Source organism: Schistocerca nitens, chromosome 2 (genome assembly GCF_023898315.1).
Source record: "Schistocerca nitens isolate TAMUIC-IGC-003100 chromosome 2, iqSchNite1.1, whole genome shotgun sequence".
Lineage (NCBI taxonomy): Eukaryota > Metazoa > Arthropoda > Insecta > Orthoptera > Acrididae > Schistocerca > Schistocerca nitens.
This window is the reverse complement of record NC_064615.1, coordinates 783703860-783724246: the sequence shown is the minus strand read 5'-3', so window position 1 is coordinate 783724246 and position 20387 is coordinate 783703860. Positions and strand designations below refer to the sequence as shown.

Here is a 20387-nt window from a genome sequence, read left to right as displayed (position 1 = left end):
TACCTTTGTTTCCCATGGTATGATAAACTATGTGAGATAACAGGCCCTCCCACTACACTCTGATTAATAAACTTAACCAGCTTCCCCTAACCAGGCTTGCACAATCTCATCAAACATATACAGACATTCATACATAATACAGAAATGACCACCAGGTGTCACAACATGAGCACCTGTCAATACAAAAAAAGATTGGGGGGATTGTGTTGTCAGTAGAGAAGCAATAACAGCAGACTGGATCAATCAGGACAGCACTGTGACTGGGAGCATGGACTAGTTACTGGATGCCACTTGAGTAACAAATCCATCAGGAGCATTTCAACCCTTCTTGAGTTGTCCAAAGTGACTTTTGGTGATGTGACTGTGAAATGGAGTTATGAAAAAATAACAACTAAAACAAGATCAGGCAGATCTTATGCACTGATGGATGAAGACCATCAAGCATTGCAATCAGTGGTTATACAAAATCACATGAATTCAGCTGAAGCAATCACTCAAGAGTTCCAAAGTGTTACCAGCATTTCGACTAACAGAAGGGCTTTTTTTTAAAAAAAAAAAAGGGGGGCTACAATGGTCGAGCAGCACCTCTTAGCCACACATTTCTGAAGTGAATGTAAAGCAACACTTGAGACGGTGAAAGAATAACATCACAGAACAACAGATGTCCGGAAACAAGTGATGAAACCTATAGCAATTCCATGGAAGAGTCTGGGTTTCGTGAATGCCTAGAGAACATGACCTGTCATCATGTGTAGTGTCAACAGTGAAGTACAGAGGAAATGGTAGAACTGTACGGATGTGTTTTTTGTGATTTCGGTGGCCCATTATCGCACTTAAGAAAACACCAAATTTTCATAGACATGAAAACATTTTACAGTATTGTGTACTGCATAAAGTAGATGAACAATTCAGAAATGATGACTGCATCAGCGTGACAATACACCCTGTCATAAAACAGTATTGTGAGGCACAGGCTTGTGGACAATAACACTCCTCAAATGGACTGGAGAGCCCAGTCGGAACCTAATGGAACACCTCTTGAATGAATTTTACGACGAAGGAATTTCCAAGCTCGTCCATTGCTACAATAAGTGCCTTAATTTAAATGGCAACTATGTAGAAAGTAGTATTTAAGTGTGGCTTTCATCTGTATATAATAAAAAAATTTCCAATACTTTATTTATTTTTAATTCCAAAACGTAATGTACTTTGTGGATAGCCCTTGTATGAGAGCAGGCATGTAGCTCAGTCTTGTTATCCTTTTGGAATACGGGTGTGACATGTTCATTTCCTACCACTGAACATTATTTTTAGTCTAATAATATGCAATCGGCCATGTTTATGTATGGAGGCATAACAACTGAGACAATAAGTCTGTGACTTCAGTTGCTTCTCAGCATGTTTTAATAAATGCAGCATTCATATCTGCGGCAACCCCTGAAATTACTACAGGTGGAAAGCGAAAGGTACTTCTCAAACTATACCACAGGATTCCTACCAGTTCCATTAAGAGATGAAACATGTGAAGAATAACTGATAATATGACTCTTGCTGTTAATAGTCAAGTTTGATCTTCATTGTCTCTTTGAAAGTGAAAAAAAAGGGGGGGGGATTCTTATTTCTGCCTTGCAATAATTTCTTACAGGATTTTGTACGGTATTAGGTGGGCGTCTAATGGTGTAAATGCAACATTAAATCTACTGTCTGTAAGACAAATTTTTTTTGTTGCTAATTTCAATTTTCATATAGTCAACAAACATCAATATACTGATCTTAGTGTCATCATAGGCTTCAACATGATAGATCATTCTTTAGGCCATGAGATAAATTCTACTACGGAAACCTACTACAGCATTAACAAAGTTTTGCATCCAGTTCATTCACTACCGAGACACAAGCAATTCTACATTTTACTTTTATTGTCACAGTTATTGCAATTTTATAGGCTTCATAGAATCCATTACACACTGTGAAATATTCTAGCCACAGTTGATAATTTAATTTATGTCTCATGTGGAACTATCAACCTCCACTACTAGGTAAAGTCTTCCTTCAAACTTCTTAATGTATTAAAGTCTTAAGCCAAACACATCCACAGAACAGCTGCTGTCTTCTAGTGCAATGAACTCACCTTCCACATACTGCATCTCACTTTTTTCTGAAAGTTAAATTTACTATTCACCTAAACAAGAGCTAAAGCAAAAACTATCTGAGGGTGAAATGGCTGCCTGTTTACCAATTTTACAGAACCTGTAAATTTCCCCATTCCTAAGTAATAGTTAGTGCTACTACGGCTGTTGAGTCAGGCCAATTTGCACATTTCTCCCAAAACATGTTACTTTCACATTCTATCTCTATGTTCTCTCTCCCTTTCTTTCACGTTTTCAAGCTAACTGTAACCAGTTCTAAATACTGCCATGAACAGAAAAACTTCCTTCAAACCATAATTCTGACACTTCAATGGTAGTGACATCACTTACTTACTTACTACTATGTAATTACAACATTCCTGTTCTCAGAGCGAAAGTCACATGATTCATTATCCATTCTTAACTGGTCTCTTGACACCTGCATCAGCTATAATGGCTATGTCAATAATTAATCTTACTGTCACACTTCACACATTGTTGCCACAATAGTCCCAGCATTAGAGACTACAGTGTTTACAAACACTGAACATCATCAGTTTTAGACACTTTCTATCACAGCAGAACTGAAGTGTTTACATTACAAAGCAACGAATTATATGAAAGCGCATTACCTACAAATAATCATTATTTCTAAATATAGGTCTACATAGAACATCAACAACAATAACACCACGCAAGTAAAAATAAACAAAACAAAAACAATTCTCTGAAACACAAAAATTGTCAATATATCTAACGCCTATTCATAATTCGGAAAATTTACAAGAATTTGTACGATGTTCACCAAGACATCTGAGCTGTTGCATTCTACAGATCACAATTTCTGTGATTCTACAGATCACAATTTTAGAAGATTTATGAAAAACCAATCAGTGTACATTTTCATTCCTACATATTTCAATTTCGTATTATTATCATCACGGTTCAACTATAAATAAAATCTGTCGTCTCATCTCTCACAATGAAGTCTCCCACAATAACCTTTGCTAATTATGCGTTCTCCTCCTTTCAGTACCATTTACGGGATATAATGCGAACCATATAGCGTGACTGTACTTGCAGAAACAACAGACCCTAACATTCTTCAAGGATAACACAGCTTTCCTGCTGTTTGTCCACGAAGCTGTGGCTGGATACAGGTGCACTCCACACATCAAAACAAATGTTTCTTCAAAATGGTGCAATTATAGAACAGCGTTCCACATATATTTAAGAATAAATATTACAATAAGCACAACTTGTATACAACTACATATATTGCGAACAGCGACTCCAAATTATCTCCAGGCAAACGTTAAAACCACGACACGGCTTTCTACGCATTCAAACAATGATGGACTGTCACTTAAAACCACTGCCTCTGGGAACTCACAAATACATCAGACTTACAATATCAGTATCACGTACGCCAGTGAAACCATCTCCTTCAGCCCATGACTGCCACTTTAAAATTTTATATTTCTAAGTTTACTTGAATTATGTTACTCGACACTATCGTATTGACAACCGCAGCAACACAATTGCGTCTTTCTACTACACTCTCTGAGCTATTACCAACACAATGGTACTTAGTGATGAAACTCTTTGACCACGAGAACAACTCTCGTGTCCGAAGCGATCTCCAAAATTGAGGACTTAGTCAAAAAGACAATAACACAAGGCTATCATTTGCTGCATTAGAGTTTTGCCAGTAGCCCCCACGCCCGAATCTTTACACACTCTAACTCTCATGTATAAAATAGCTCTCATTATCAAATAATGGATGAGTATAGACTTGGTAATTTGCGATCCATTCTCAGAAAAAGTAACTCTTCACGCCTCTCAGTTCCTATGACCCAATATCTTCTGAATTATGTGCCGCACAATGCTATACTTTTGCAGGTAAAATCAGTGCTGAAGTAATAAATTAAAACTGAAGTTACAGTACATATCTGCAAGACCATTATCTTCCCACCTGAGCGAAGCCACGTGAATAAAGTTTAATACTGGTAATGTAGCTTATACAATATTTCTCAAGATATTGAAAGAACTTGTATTTTTTTGTTTCATATTGAACGGACGATTTTGTGACAAGGTGGCCTGCTGTTTTTCTAAGGACGCAGCAGTGTGGCAAAACACATTCCATACATACATTTTTTTTTTTTTTTTGTCGCCGACCAGCACCCAGGTGAAGATGTCGATTGCATTGTCAAGAGCCTCGCTGCACATTATTTAAACGAATACACACAGAACACAGAAAGGGATGCAAAGGGCGGCCCTTTTGATCTGCATGAAGTCAAGCGTTGCGCTCGACGGAACTAATCTAACTGACTAATGAAAACTATTATGCAAAGAAACGCAAACAAACAAGTTGAGATAAATCTTTGGTTAAAAAAGTATCACATAAGCTTTTTAAAATCATTATTATTCATACAATCGAACTACGAACTATTACTGCTTTCATCTTCGGACGACACTGAAACAATTTTGTTTTACAGTTGTCGTTTTTCCTTCCAGCAAGTTTATTTTACTTCTTAATTTTTGTTTCCTGAAACTGTGAGCTGATAAATGAACTTCACTTCCAACAGAAACAGCTGTTATGAGACACCATGCAGGAGTTTCAGTGTTTGTATCAGTGTTGGCATTTTCATCCCTGTTTTCAGCCTGAAAGTAATACATAGATATCAGTTTAAATGAAAATAGACGTCTGCATTAATATTCAGTTTACACAAATGCTTTCAATTAGGCCCAGATCTATAAGTTCACTCAAACATATGTAATATAAATCGTATTTATTTAATGACTAATGATTGATAAGTGCTGAGAAGAAACATTTGTCAATATTCGTCATAAATATGAAACGATTCAGCTTTCTGGTTAGGTAAGTATCAGTGAAAAATGTCTTCATTTTCATCATTTTCTTCCAGCAGCAAGAACAGCAATGATCCACAATCACTAACTGGAGAAATGAGCGTCTACTTACACAAATTGTTCACGACTGAGCTGCTTTGTTCCAAATTTAAAAACAATTTCGACGTGTTAGCTACATTTATTATATAATTCTAACTTTACACAACATCAAACAACTGTTTAATTGTAGGTAAGTCCATCAGCAGAATACACACTTAATAAAATAAACAAAATATATACACTTGCCTTTGGCTTCAAAACGCAGTGTTCACTCAATTTTAATATGGCAGATTTCGGTTATGTGCACCAAATTTTGGGTACATGGGGTCCAATAGAATTTCTGTTCTGTATACTCCATATTCTGTGGAATAGGTTTATGTATGACAATTTTTAATAAAAGATGTAATACGAGTTTGAATTCTAAAGTACTATGTTCTTGTAGTCTGCAAATAGCTTAGATGATCCGAAATTGTGCACTGCTCTGACTGCAATATACTGTAACAAAGTCGATTTCATTGATGAAGAATGAATGTAATTTAATTTGAGAGGAGTACTTATTTTATACAGAAATCCTTTTAATGGAGATGAAATTAACAATTAAATTTATTTTCATTATTGGAAAACTAACTGCAGTGTTTAACATGTACTGAAATATCTTCAAGAGAATATAAACAATAATACTACACAATATTATGAAGGGGTAGCTATGGAAGTGAAATACTTTGACTTTGGTGAATTACTCTGTGTAATGAGAGTTATGAACTAGAAGAATTTAAAATACAAGGATTCTTTCTGTTCTCACCTTTCCAGATTGGAACAACCTGCAACAAAATACTAAATTCAAACAATCTTAATGATCAGATTAAACTGTTTAAAAAGATCAAACATGAATTTACATCGTTTTGTGGTGTTGCCATTCACCACACAGTCATTCAAGTTATTAAGTGAAAACAAACTACAAGACTCCACTAGAACATGATGGCAGTCAGGGACATCAAGCTGTATCAGCTTTGCAGACTTCTGCATCCTCAGCAACACCAATGCTTCATCCGCTTGTGCTGTTGGAAGGATGTCCCACTTTTTCTACATATGTTCTTCATTGGCGCCATTTGACATTGTCCCACAGCCAACCCAAATGGCTACACCACAGCACAGGCCTTCCCCTCATCATCGCCTGCTCACTCACTATCTGATAACAGTGTGCCATTTTGACTGGAGGAATGTGGTGTCAACTGCATTTTCAGTGACCACACCTGGTTCATCGTGCACTGCTGACAGCTACATGAGAGACAGCACTTTTAAATTTCCCTCCACAGCCTGGCTCAGCATGCTCATTCTCCAGTTCTTCTTCTTCTTCCCTTCAGGGCATAACAACTCTGTGTGAATCTTAGTTTTTCAACAAATATCCCTCATTCTGCCCTTGTCACCCCAGTTCACCAGCATCGTCTGACTCTGAGAAATTTCATATCTTCTTCCACATCATCTGTCCACCAATTTCATGGCCTTCCTCTCTGTTTTCTTCCACTTGTTCTACATTCAAAAAACTTTTTAGTTGTTCATTCATATCCATCCTAAGGACATGTCCAAGCCAGGTTATTCCCATATCCTTTATTGTCCTTACACTGCTAGTTCTTTGTATGAGGTGATCAAGCCCAGTGTTCATTGTAGATCTCCAGACATCATTGTTAACCTGAACATCTCTGCAGCTCTTGCACAGAACCCTGCATTCAAATATCCTGAGTCGCTGCTCATCAAAACTCGTTGGTGATCATGTTCAACATCCATAGGTTACTACTGGCCTGATCTTGACCTAATAAATTTGAAGTTTACTCTCCAACGCACGTGGTCTCCAAAGGAGGGCGCTTGCAGCTCCGGTTGGCTAAGGAACCTTTTTACACAACCACACTTCAGAGCTTTGCCACAGATACAATGTATCTATAGACTTACTAGCATTAGTACAGATGAAGGCAGTGTGGCCTTAGCACAAGGACATAGCATGATGATTTTCATAGACTCAGAGTGTATCAGCATTCAAAACTACTTGTTTCCATCAAGAAATTTACTTTCACTGAATGCAACTCAACATCACAGAAAAACCTACAGCTATACAAAGTTATGTATGTCTCAAATATTAAGTCTAAAACTTATTCATCTATTATCTTTTGTAGATGTCTAATTGTCTTTATTTTCAACCTATACTATTGACACATCAATTATTATAAAATCGGAAGAAGAAAGGATGGTACTGTAATCCTTCATAGGAGTAATGTACAGGACTTGATTTTGTAAGCAAATGTGAGAAGTGCTGAAAGAGTTTCTCAAGCTTTCGAGAATGAGCAAATTAAATTGTCATGTATCTTCAGTACATCAGAAGGCCAACATCTGCGAAAGAATTGAACGGTATCCAACTCGCAGATATAAATATAACAACAATACATAAGAAAATTTCAAGTAACGCTTTATTCCTATGGTACAAGGTTTGAAATTCGACAATGAAATCTTCTAAAAATAAAAAAGCGAAGACTTTCATATTATAAAACGTCATGCTCAAAAAACAATTAAAGAGGGGTTCTTCAAAATGGAATGCTCACAAAACACTTGTGCATCCCATTTTTGAATATTACATATGTGATATCCACAACAAATATTTCTGATGGGGGATATCGAATGTTTGCAAAGAAGGACAACATAATTGACAAATGGTTTGTTTACCCTGATGAAGAGCATCGCCAAGCTTCTGGGAAATATGAAATGCAGATGCTTGAAGATAGACAGCTATTATCGAACAAAAGCCTACTTACAATGCTTCAATAAACAATATTAAGAATCTAAGGTATCCTTTACACCTCTGTGTATCACCCCCATACAGACAGCATAAACAAGATTGGACTAGTTAGCATACACAGAAGGGTTTTTATGCAGTAATTCTTTTCGTTCTCCATACATAAGTGGATGAAGATATATTGAGCTACTGCTTTACTTCTTCTGCTGGTACTGCTACCACAGTTTAGGATCAAATTACCTAGAGAGCAATGGGTTTAGAATAATTGGAGAAGGCCCTATTATTTGTTCACTCTAAGAGGAGTTACGGCACTGTGGATAATGGGAAAAGGTATTTTGACTTGCTATAGTCAATTCTGATAGCTTTCTCGGCACAGAAAACCTACTCAGTCATAGTTAGCAGACAACACTGTGTTTTTTGCGTCTATATACTCGGAAACAAAAACAGGCATAACACAAGAAATTAAAGATCACTGAAATATTACATGCAATTGATTTGAAAAGGATTAAATTTGTTGAGATGTCCAGTGAGAAACCCTTCACGCCCAGTATTGAAATATGAGTTTTGTACTGATTGAAAAAAAATTGAATATCAGACCAAAGGCGTCGTACACCACAAATGACATATTATTAGAGAAAATTAAGTTGACACTCGGTGCTGTGGCTGATGGGAACGATTGTAAATGGTAAATGCCTATACGAGATCTTCCATCAGCAATTTCACTGAATGTCAACTTAGTTTGCACATGATGCATGGAGTTATAACAAGGGAATGACTCTACAGAGTTATAAAATACCATTGCCGTGGGTATTAGAGGCTGTAGTTCTGAAGTTGACAGCACAGTAGATTTTAAAATCAGTGGGCTGGCTCAGATGGGCTGCGATTACACTTTACTTGCTAAGTTCAGATGTCATGATAGCTATTCTAAATTTATAGTCTTATTGTTGTAGATATGATTCCAATTGATTATGAAGTAACTTCAAAAAGCGTAAGTCTGTTATCAATATGCTTACTTCTTGATAGTAAGTATCTTATCAATATGCTGACTTCTTGTTAGCGATGCACGCTTTATCCTTATTTTGTCGCAATGGTTGAAAACCTTGATAATGAGCTTGTTGGTAACCCATACTTACTTCATAACAGCAATTTTTTTATCTGACATTCATAGCTACAATTTCAGTTACCACGCATTCTTATGAGATGACAACATGTAACATTTCCTAGACCTGCAATTATTTCAATCTATTGTTATCTGAAATGTGTAATCACTGTCATTCCTATGTAAAAGGCATTAAACTGACATAATAGTTTCTAGAAACTGCAACATAATATCTTTTAAAAACTTTATATGTGACTTTGTCATTGTAGTTTTTAACAAACTTAATGAATATGATTCATCAGTCTGTTGAATATGGATTTTGGACACAGATCATCCATATCTACATAAATTCTTTTATACATCTTCCTGCAACAGGGTGAACTGGGTACTTTGGTGTTGCATTTGATAAGTAGCAAGACTGGTTCATTATTTTATCAACTACAGTATACTTATCTTTTATACATTACTGCATAGCGAGGTGGCGCAGTGGTTAGACACTGGACTCGCATTCGGGAGGACGACAGTTCAATCCCGCGTCCGGCCATCCTGATTTAGGTTTTCCGTGATTTCCCTAAATCGCTCCAGGCAAATGCCGGGATGGTTCCTTTCAAAGGGCACGGCCGACTTCCTTCCCCGTCCTTCCCTAATCCGATGAGACTGATGACCTCACTGTCTTGTCTCCTTCCCTCAAACCAACCAACCATTACTGCATAGTGGTCACCTACAAATTTTCATAATCATAACATGAAACGTTTCAGGCCATGAACAGACAAAACGTAGCCTCCTTGTTTTCTGCAATGACACCCAACAACATGGTATATGAAGATGACAAGATAGGTTCGTTTTACGCTTGGTTTATATAAAACCGCCGATTTTAATCTGTAAAACTCAATTACAAACTGTAGAACAATTGCAAGCACACCAAAGTGTCATCTGTGGAATATTGGGAAACTAACAATATTAAACGTATGCTGTAATGAAACTGATTTATCGCCAGACTAAGATGTCTTTAACAAATGGTGTAGGTCTACAATACGTAACAGTAGAGATAAAAAAAATATTTCACTGTGTTTACACCATATCCATAGGAAGGTTCAATCAGTGCACGCTAAATTTACGGCAGCTGTTGTGTCCGGTGGAGTAAGTTTGATATTCCAGGTCAAGCATACGAGGGTTGGAACTTAAATAGTGATAATTATTTATTCACAACCAATAAAAAAGAGTTACATGTTTGCACTTTTTACTGTCCTTCAAAGTAGTCACCAGTCTTGTGAGAACCCATTGTCAGTGATGTGGAAGGCGTAGTATACCATTAGCAGTGCCTGTTCTGTTGATTGTGCAAATGTAGTGGTCTACTGCCTGTCGAATCTGTGGAACAGCTCTGAAGCGAATGCTGGCACAACAGCCCACACACAATGGAAATCTGTTAGATCTACAAGTAGGTTGGACCTGATCGACAATCAGAATAGGAATGGGGTTAGTGATCGTGATATCATTATAGCAACTACGGTTATGAAAACTAACACATCATTTAAGATGGCTAGGAGGGTGCTTCTGCTAGACAGAGTAGATAAGCAGTTGTTAACATCTCTCTTAGACATTGAATTGACGTCACTAAGTTCCAGTAAGATGAATGTAAAGGAATTATGAGCAAAGTTTAAGCAGATTGTAAATCTTGTTCTGGAGAGTTATGTGCCAAGTAAGTGCATAAAGAATGGAAAAGACCCAACATGGTTTAATAATAACATTGAGAAGAGGCCAAGGAAGCACACGCACTCTCGGTTCAAAACAGAATACACAAATTACAGCAAGCAATGGTTAAAAGACATTCAGACGCCTGTGAAAAGATTTATGCCCAAAGTGTCCAGCTACCATCGTCACACTTTAGCAAAAGAGAGAATCCGAGAAAACTCTGGTTCTTTGTCAAATCGCTGAGCAGGTCTCAGCCTTCCATTCAGTCCCTTGTTGACTAGTCTGGTGTGGCAATAGAGGATAGGAAAACAAAAGCAAAAGTTTTAAATTTCATCCTGAAGAAGTCATTCACACAGGAGAGTTGTACAAACATATCGTCATTTTACCCTTGGACAGACTCCAATATGGGTGACATGGTAATAAGCATCCTTGGGTTAGAGAAACAACTGAAAGATTTGAAAGCAAATAAATCACCAGGTCCAGACGCAATCCCAATTTGGTTTTATGAAGTGTAATCTATGACACTGGCTCCTTACCTAGCTTGCATTTATTATGAGTCTCTCTCCCGGCACAAAGTACCAAAGCAATAGGAAAAAAAGCAGGTGACTCCAGAATATAAGAAGATTAAAGAAACGCGTCAGCAAAATTACAGACCAATATCCACAACTTTGGCTTGCTGCAGAATCCTTGGTTGGTTGGTTGTGTTGGGGAAGGAAACCAGATAGCGAGGTCATCCATCTCATCGGATTAGGGAAGGACAGGGAAGGAAGTCGGCCATGCCCTTTGAAAGGAACCATCCCGGCATTTGCCTGGAGTGATTTAGGGAAATCACGGAAAACCTAAATCAGGATGGCCGGACGCGGGATTGAACCGTCGTCCTCCCGAATGCGAGTCCAGTGTCTAACCACAGCGCCACCTCGCTCGGTGCAGAATCCTTGAACATATTCTAAGTATGAATATAAAAAATTTACTTCAGTCTGAGAAGTTTATGTCGACGAATCAGCATGGTTTTAGAAAGCATCATTCACACAGAACTCAGTTTGCACTTTCCGAACATGATACACTGAGAACTGTGGATGAAGGGCAACAGGGAGAATCTGCATTTCTAGATTTCAGGAAACCATTTGACGTGGTGCCCCATTCCAGGCTGTTAATTAAGGTACAAGCTCATGGAATAAGTTCAGAGATATGTGAGTGGGTCGAAGACTTCTTAAGTAACAGAACCCATCATATTGTCGTTGACAGCGAATGTTCACCAAAGACAAATGAGTCATCAGCAGTACCACAGGTAAGTGTGATAGGACTGTGGTTGTTTTTGTATACTCATATGTTTTGGTGAACAGGGTGGGCAGCAAACTGCAGTTGTTTACTGATGATACTGTGGTGTACGGTAAGCTGTCGAAGTTGAGTGACTGTAGGATGATACAAGACGACTTAGGCAAAATTTCTAGATGCTATGATGAATGTAAATGTGGAAAAATGTAAGATAATGAGAATTAATAGGAAGAAAAAATATGTAACATTCAGTTACAATATTACTACTGTCCTGCCTGACACAGTCAAGTCACTTAAATATCTGGGCATAACGTTGCAAAGGTATACGAGATGGAACGAGCATGTGAGAGCTGTAGTAGGGAAGACAAATCGTAAACTTCCGTTTATTGGGAGAATTTTAGGAAAGAGTGATCCACCCGTAATGGGGACTAGAAATAGGACGCGTGTACGACCTATTCTTGAGTACTGCTCGAGTGTTTGGGATCCGTACCAGGCCAGACTGAAGGAGGATATCGAAGCAGATCAGAGGTGGGTTGGTAGACATTTTATTCATACGTTTCAACAACACATAAGTGTTACAGAAATACTTTGGAAACTGAAATGGGAATCCCTGGAAGGAAGAAGATGTTCTTTTCGAGAAATGCTATTGAGAAAATTTTGAGAACTGACATTTGGAGCTGACTGTGTAATGATTTTATTGCCACCACATACTTTGCAAGTAAGGACAACGAAGGTAAAATTCAAGAAAATATGGTTCATGAGGAGGCATATAGTCAGTCGTTTTTCTGTCACTCTATTTGCGAGTAGAACGTGCAATGAATCTGGTTATGGTGAGATAAGTTTACTAACCGATATTGGATCATATGAAAACCCGAAGTTCCAAAGTGAAGACTCAAACCCCAGAAATCCACTACCATATCCACTACCATATCCACTACACGCAGCAAGCGGCTACACGGGTAGCAGGGGTTGTGTGGCGTGGACTGGGCGGTTTTTTAGGTTAGATTGCCTCGGGCAAGTACAGAAAGGGCAACAGCCTCAAAGGGTGCGGGGAAAAGTCAGACCATGCGGGGACCAAGCAGCAATCGGTATTGTAATTGTAAACTGTCGAAGCTGCATTGGTAAAGTCCCGGAACTTCAAGTGCTGATAGAAAGCACCGAAGCTGAAATCGTTATAGGTACAGAAAGCTAGCTGAAGCCAGAGATAAATTCAGCCTAAATTTTTACAAAGGCACAGACGGTGTTTAGAAAGGATAGATTGCATGCAACTGGTGCTGGCGTGTTTGTCGCTGTTAGTAGTAGTTTATCCTGTAGTGTAGTAGAAGTGGATAGTTCCTGTGAAATATTATGGGTGGAGGTTACACTCAACAACCGATCTAGGTTAATAATTGGCTCCTTTTACCGACCTCCCGACTCAGCAGAGCCGGCCGCGGTGGTCTAGCGGTTCTAGGCGCTCAGTCCGGAACCGCGGGACTGCTACGGTCGCAGGTTCGAATCCTGCCTCGGGCATGGATGTGTGTGATGTCCTTAGGTTAGTTAGGTTTAAGTAGTTCTAAGTTCTAGGGGACTGATGACCACAGATGTCAAGTCCCATAGTGCTCAGAGCCAGAGCCGACTCAGCAGCATTAGTTGCAGAACAACTGAGAGAAAATTTGGAATACATTGCACATAAATTTTCTCAGCATATTATAGTCTTAGGTGGAGATTTCAATTTACCTGATATAGACTGGGACACTCAGATGTTTAGGACGGGTGGTAGGGACAGAGCATCGAGTGACATTATACTGAGTGCACTATCCGAAAATTACCTCGAGCAATTAAACAGAGAACCGACTCGTGGAGATAACATCTTGGACCTACTGATAACAAACAGACCCCAACTTTTCTACTCTGTAAGTGCAGAATAGGGAATCAGTGATCACACGGCCGTTGCAGCATCCCTGAATATGAAAGTTAATAGGAATATAAAAAGAGGGAGGTAGGTTTATCTGTTTAACAAGAGTAATAGAAGGCAGATTTCAGACTACCTAACAGTTCAAAACGAAAATTTCTGTTCCGACACTGACAATGTTGAGTGTTTATGGAAAAAGTTTAAGGCAATTGTAAAATGCGTTTTAGACAGGTACGTGCCGAGTAAAACTGTGAGGGACGGGAAAAACGAGTATTATGAAAACTGATTATTCAAATTCTATCATTACTACTTCCCTCTGTAGAGTGTCACTAATTCATAGTGCCAAGTGCTCTGAAGATGTGACCAACCGCCTAAATAAATCTACTTTGGGCTACAAGAGGGTTGTGACGATCAGAAAGAGGAAAGGAAATGACTAGTAGTGTTAGAGGGTACCCTCTGCCGCGCGCTGTACGGTGACTTGCGAAGTATCTATGTAGATGTAGAACCTGATTCACACAGAGCTCGCCAATGGGCTTCTTTGGGGATTCTGAGAAAGCTTATACCACTGTGTTCACACCTCTTTTGTCCACTACTGATTTCTTTCTGCCACACCGTCACTTCTTCAGATCATGCACAATTCCTTATTTCACTGATTTGCTGTAATTTCGTTATTGTTACATATGACAGTGGCGCAGTATCAAACTCTGTCCACCTTATTCTCTGCACTTCTTTCATGTTTTCATATTTCCAGTAAACATTTAAAATCCACTTTTATTTCTCCAAGGATAATTTTCCTGCCATGTTGTTATTTATGCCTAGTTACTGACAACTGCAAATAAACAAACGAAAAACAAATGAATGTGGATACACTAGCCACGAGAGTACCATAAAATCAGAATTGGACAATGCTATCATTAACTACTCAATTATTAAAGTTCAAACAGTGTAAACCCTTTGTCAGACACCATGTACAAACACATGACAGCAGTAACGGCCTCTCCACATATTTATTACTTCATGACATTGGATAAAGTTAAAAGGAGGGATTTGTGATGTGAGGAAGGAGATATGTGAATTGATACTTGCAGTAACAGATCGATAAATTAGTAAACATTTATTTCATAACAACCCTCAGTCCATCTAAAATTTAAGAAATACATTCCATCTAGTAAGCAGAAACATATAGCAACGAACCTGAAACTGGAAAGAGGATAACAATAAAGGAATATGTAATTTGGAAATCAAAGAATGACAGCAAAAGTTTTATTAAACATTACAGAAAGGTTTTTCTTTTGCAGTCACAATACGCAGGTAGCTGTTAAATTTTGTGCCACAATCTTGTGCAATATTTTTAATTTCCTATCGGTTCCCTGCTCCTTGTAATATATTATTTCTTAGCAATATGTTTCTTTTATATGCTTCTTAGTATTAATAATATATAAGCACAGCAGAATAATATGAACAAAGTGTACAGTTACTGAACGTTGACCATTTTAAGCTCTTAAGCCCACAAACATTGTGCCATTATAAATATTGCAGACAATGTTGACATTTTGTCTTTCTATCTACTGGGGTACACACATTTATAAGATAATCAAGGAGCTAATTTCAACAGCCAGTTCACTTCCTCCCTAAAGAGGTTCTTAATATCTGAAAATTTTGCCATTAGCAGATCGCTGGACATTGACTCAAAATGATGAAATATGAATGTTCAGTCAATGTCGATCTGCTTCAGCCAGTTGTTCCTAATACTTCAGAATAAACGAATGGAGTCAACCATCACAAACACATGGGAACCACAGATAGGAAGGAATATGGACCACTAGAATTCCTTACCAAGAATGAAAACATATTACTATTGATTATATTGTTATCATGTATAATAACTACTGTCAGACCACAAGAAGGAAGAAAATGCAACACAGTAAGTGTTAATTTTTTGGAGACTGAAGCTCAACAACTGGTTAGCAGGAAATAAATCAATAGCTTTTTCAAAAATGCCATACAAAAAAGGTGTAAGAAGGAGAACCTCTGATGGGACTTAATTATCTGCATACACATGAAGTTAGGTCTCCTTAAATCAATTACAAGGCTTAATATAAATTTTACACACTTGCAGAAGTACGAATTTTTTCTCTCGTCCCATGTATCCATAACAATTTCAAGGAAATGAGCAGTTTGTATATCATTGATAGGGCATATCTTTAGTGAAGTAGAAAGACACTGAATATGTTCCACATGTGGTATGGTTAGTAATCCACTTGACCAAATTCTACAGCTTCCTAAAGACTAGATGTAGATTATAAATGCATGTAACATATCAAATGAATATGTCTGCTTATTCATTGTCAGTGGTACAGCAATTTGCATTAGCTTCTGAATGTTGAATACGTTTCCTTGCAATGTTCCTTAATGCACTTAAAAGAGAGCCAAAAGAAAGTCTGTAGCTACCACTGTTGATATGCCTACACTAAATATTTTCTATTGGTGACCACCTAGTTACTCTAAGTGAGAAAGGTAAAAGCCAAGTCAGCTCACCATATAACAGAATGAAACTATACACATATTTAAAATGAGTTTGTCATTGATTTCAATATTCAGTTTGGCGGGGGGTACCTCTCCAGACAAGGCTGCAATATAGAAGAATATTTTGTTGTTTTTAACTTTTCCATCCTGTTTTCTTACACTAATTATGTTTTACTCAGTAGACAAACATTGAAATTTTGGTATGATATCCTCAATTAACAAGGTTTAATTCATATCTTCTCTTATTTGTATGCATATTTTCTTCTCTTTTCTGGATCACACCTTGTTGGTTTTCCAACTCATTTTCTTACACTAATTATATTTACTATTTACACTAACATTGAAAATTTGATATGGCATCCTCCTTTAACCAGGCTTAATTCTTATCTTCCTCTTATATGAATGCATATTTTCTTCTGTTTTCTGGATCACACCTTGTTGGAGGCTACACCTTACTTAAAGAAATAACCCAGAAAATAACTGTGGCACTACATCTGATAAAAGCAGTGGCCTCTGACAAAGGAGTTCATGACAGTTCCTAACACAGTTCCTGTAAACTCCCAGTCCTGTCATTACATTCATAAAATAATACTTCTGTTTCCAGTCACTTCTGGGGGGAGTTTTTTGTCCAGCACTAGCAGTACTCTTCTTTGTCAGTAAATCTAAAGGCAGATGCTAGGACTGTAGGTATTTTCTAAAATATTGGTAATCCTTTATATATCGATATTTAAAAGAATATGTTTGCCTGACGCCGATATATCAAGAAAAATGTCGATACAAAGGTTGTTGTTGTGGTCTTCAGTCCTGAGACTGGTTTGATGCAGCTCTCCATGCTACTCTATCCTGTGCAAACTTCTTCATGTCCCAGTACTTACTGCAACATACGTCCTTCTGAATCTGCTTAGTGTACTCATCTCTCGGTCTCCCTCTATGATTTTTACCCTCCACGCTGCCCTCCAATGCTACATTTGTGATCCCTTGATGCCTCAAAAAATGTCCTACCAACCGGTCCCTTCTTTTTGGCAAGTTGTGCCACAAACTCCTCTTCTCCCCAATTCTATTCAATACCTCCTCATTAGTTATGTGATCTACCCATCTAATCTTCAGCATTCTTTTGTAGCACCACATTTCGAAAGCTTCTATTCTCTTCTTGTCCAAAGTATTTATCGTCCATGTTTCACTTCCATACATGGCTACACTCCACACAAATACTTTCAGAAACGACTTCCTGACACTTAAATCTATACTCGATGTTAACAAATTTCTCTTCTTCAGAAACGCTTTTCTTGCCATTGCCAGTCTACATTTTATATGCTCTCTACTTCGCCCATCATCAGTTATCTTGCTCCCCAAATAGCAAAACTCCTTTACTACTTTAAGTGTCTCATTTCTTAATCTAATTCCCTCAGCATCACCCGACTTAATTCGACTACATTCCATTATCCTCGTTTTGCTTTTGTTGATGTTCATCTTGTATCCTCCTTTCAAGACACTATCCATTCCATTCAACTGGTCTTCCAAGTCGTTTGCTGTCTCTAACAGAATTACAATGTCATCGGCGAACTTCGAAGTTTTTATTTCTTCTCCATGGATTTTAATACCTACTCCAAATTTTTCTTTTGTTTCCTTTACTACTTGCTCAATATACAGACTGAATAACATCGGGGAGAGGCAACAACCCTGTCTCACTCCCTTCCCAACCACTGCTTCCCTTTCATGTCCCTCGACGCATATAACTGCTATCTGGTTTCTGTACAAATTGTAAATAGCCTTTCGCTCCATGTATTTTACCCCTGCCACCTTCAGAATTTGAAAGAGAGTATTCCAGTCACTATTGTCAAAAGCTTTCTCTAAGGCTACAAATGCTAGAAATGTAGGTTTGCCTTTTCTTAATCTAGTTTCTAAGATAAGCCATAGGGTCAGTATTGCCTCACGTGTTCCAACATTTCTAAGGAATCCAAACTGATCTTCCCCGAGGTCGGCTTCTACCAGTTTTTCCATTCGTCTGTAAAGAATTCGCGTTAGTATTTTGCAGCCGTGATTTATTAAACTGAAAGTTCGGTAATTTTCACATCTGTCAACACCTGCTTTCTTTGGGGTTGGAATTATTATATTCTTCTTGAAGTCTGAGGGTATTTTGCCTGTCTCACACATTTTACTCACCAGAGGGTAGAGTTTTGTCGGGAATGGCTCTTCCAAGGCCGTCAGTAGTTCTAAAGGAATGTTGTCTACTCCCGGGGCCTTGTTTCGACTCAGGTCTTTCAGTGCTCTGTCAAACTCTTCACACAGTATCACATCTCTCATTTCATCTTCATCTACATCTTCTTCCATTTCCATAATATTGCCCTCAAGTACATTGTCCTTGTATAGACCCTCTATATAGTCCTTCCACCTTCCTGCTTTCCCTTCTATGCTTGGAAATGGGTTTTCCATCTGAGCTCTTGATATTCATACAAGTGGTTCTCTTTTCTCCAAAGGTCTCTCTAATTTTCCTGTAGGCTGTATCTATCTTACCCCTAGTGACATATACCTCTACATCCTTACATTTTTCCTCTAGACACTCCTGCTTAGCCATTTTGCACTTCCTGTCGATCTCATTTTTGAGACGTTTGTATTCCTTTTTGCCTGCTTCATTTACTGCATTTTTATATTTTCTCCTTTCATCAATTAAATTCAATATTTCTTCTGTTACCCAAGGATTTCTATTAGCCCTCGTCTTTTTACCTACTTGATCCTCTGCTGCCTTCACTACTTCATTCCTCAGAGCTACCCATTCTTCTTCTACTGTATTTCTTTCCCCCATTCCTGTCAATTGTTCCCTTATGCTCTCCCTGGAACTCTGTACAACCTCTGGTTTTATCAGTTTGTCCAGGTCCCATCTCCTTAAATTCCCACCTTTTTGCAGTTTCTTCAGTTTTAATCTACAGCTCATAACCAATAGATTGTGGTCAGAGTTCACATCTGCCCCTGGAAATGTCTTACAATTTAATACCTGGTTCCTAAATCTCTGTCTTACCATTATATAATCTATCTGATACCTTCTAGTATTTCCAGGATTCTTCCATGTGTACAACCTTCTTTTACGTTTCTTGAACCAAGTTTTAGCTATGATTAAGTTATGCTCTGTGCAAAATTCTACCAGACGGCTTCCTCTTTCATTTCTTTCCCCCAATCCATATTCACCTACTATGTTTCCTTCTCTCCCTTTTCCTACTCTCGAACTCCAGTCACCCATGACTATTAAATTTTCGTCTCCCTTCACTACCTGAATAGTTTCTTTTAGCTCATCATACATTTCATCAATTTCTTCATCATCTGCAGAGCTAGTTGGCATATAAACTTGTACTACTGTAGTAGACGTGGGCTTCGTGTCTATCTTGGTCACAATAATGCGTTCACTATGCTGTTTGTAGTAGCTTACACGAACTTCTATTTTTTTTATTCATTATTACACCTACTCCTGCATTACCCCTATGTGATTTTGTATTTATAACCCTGTATTCACCTGACCAAAAGTCTTGTTCCTCCTGCTACCGAACTTCACTAATTCCCACTATATCTAACTTTAACCTATCCAGTTCCCTTTTTAAGTTTTCTAACCTACCTGCCTGATTAAGGGTATACAAAGGTATATCGACTTAAAAGTATCGACGTACAGTCCCCAAAAATAGTGGCTGCATATTCTAAACATTCTGTCAGTTTCATATTTGTTTATTTAAGTATAGCAGCCTGCTTATCCACCTTAGAGCTAGAATTGAAAGTAAAACGATGCACGTTCAAGACTGGCGATCACCACATTGCTAACAAAGGTAACTTAATGAAAGTGACACAACAAAAGGTGCCAAAATGGTCCGTCGTTCGGTTTCACCACATATCAGATTTGTCCTAAACATTTCATGCTGATTACTCTATTTTTTCATTTCTGCAAACGCCAGCGACCTAGCAATTGTAGTGCCAAAATTGCATGGTGAAGATAAATGTTGCAGTTTCTGCTGTTAGCGCCGAGTGCCGATTGCGTCAGCATTGCCCCTCACATGTCTCATGTCTCCATTAGAGATAAAGAATGTTAGCGTTTATCTCTCT

General features: G+C 38.1%; 1 protein-coding gene across 1 annotated transcript in view; it reads right to left on the bottom strand.

Annotated features, from left to right (window-relative positions):
• LOC126237039 (uncharacterized) overlaps positions 1 to 3675 on the bottom strand; it is a 190110-nt gene extending 186435 nt beyond the window's left edge. Inside the window, exon 1 of the mRNA XM_049946800.1 lies at positions 3540 to 3675. The gene's annotated coding sequence lies outside the window, so the exon portion shown is untranslated. The remainder of the gene's footprint in view (positions 1 to 3539) is intronic.
• Between the last annotated feature and the right edge of the window lie 16712 nt (positions 3676 to 20387).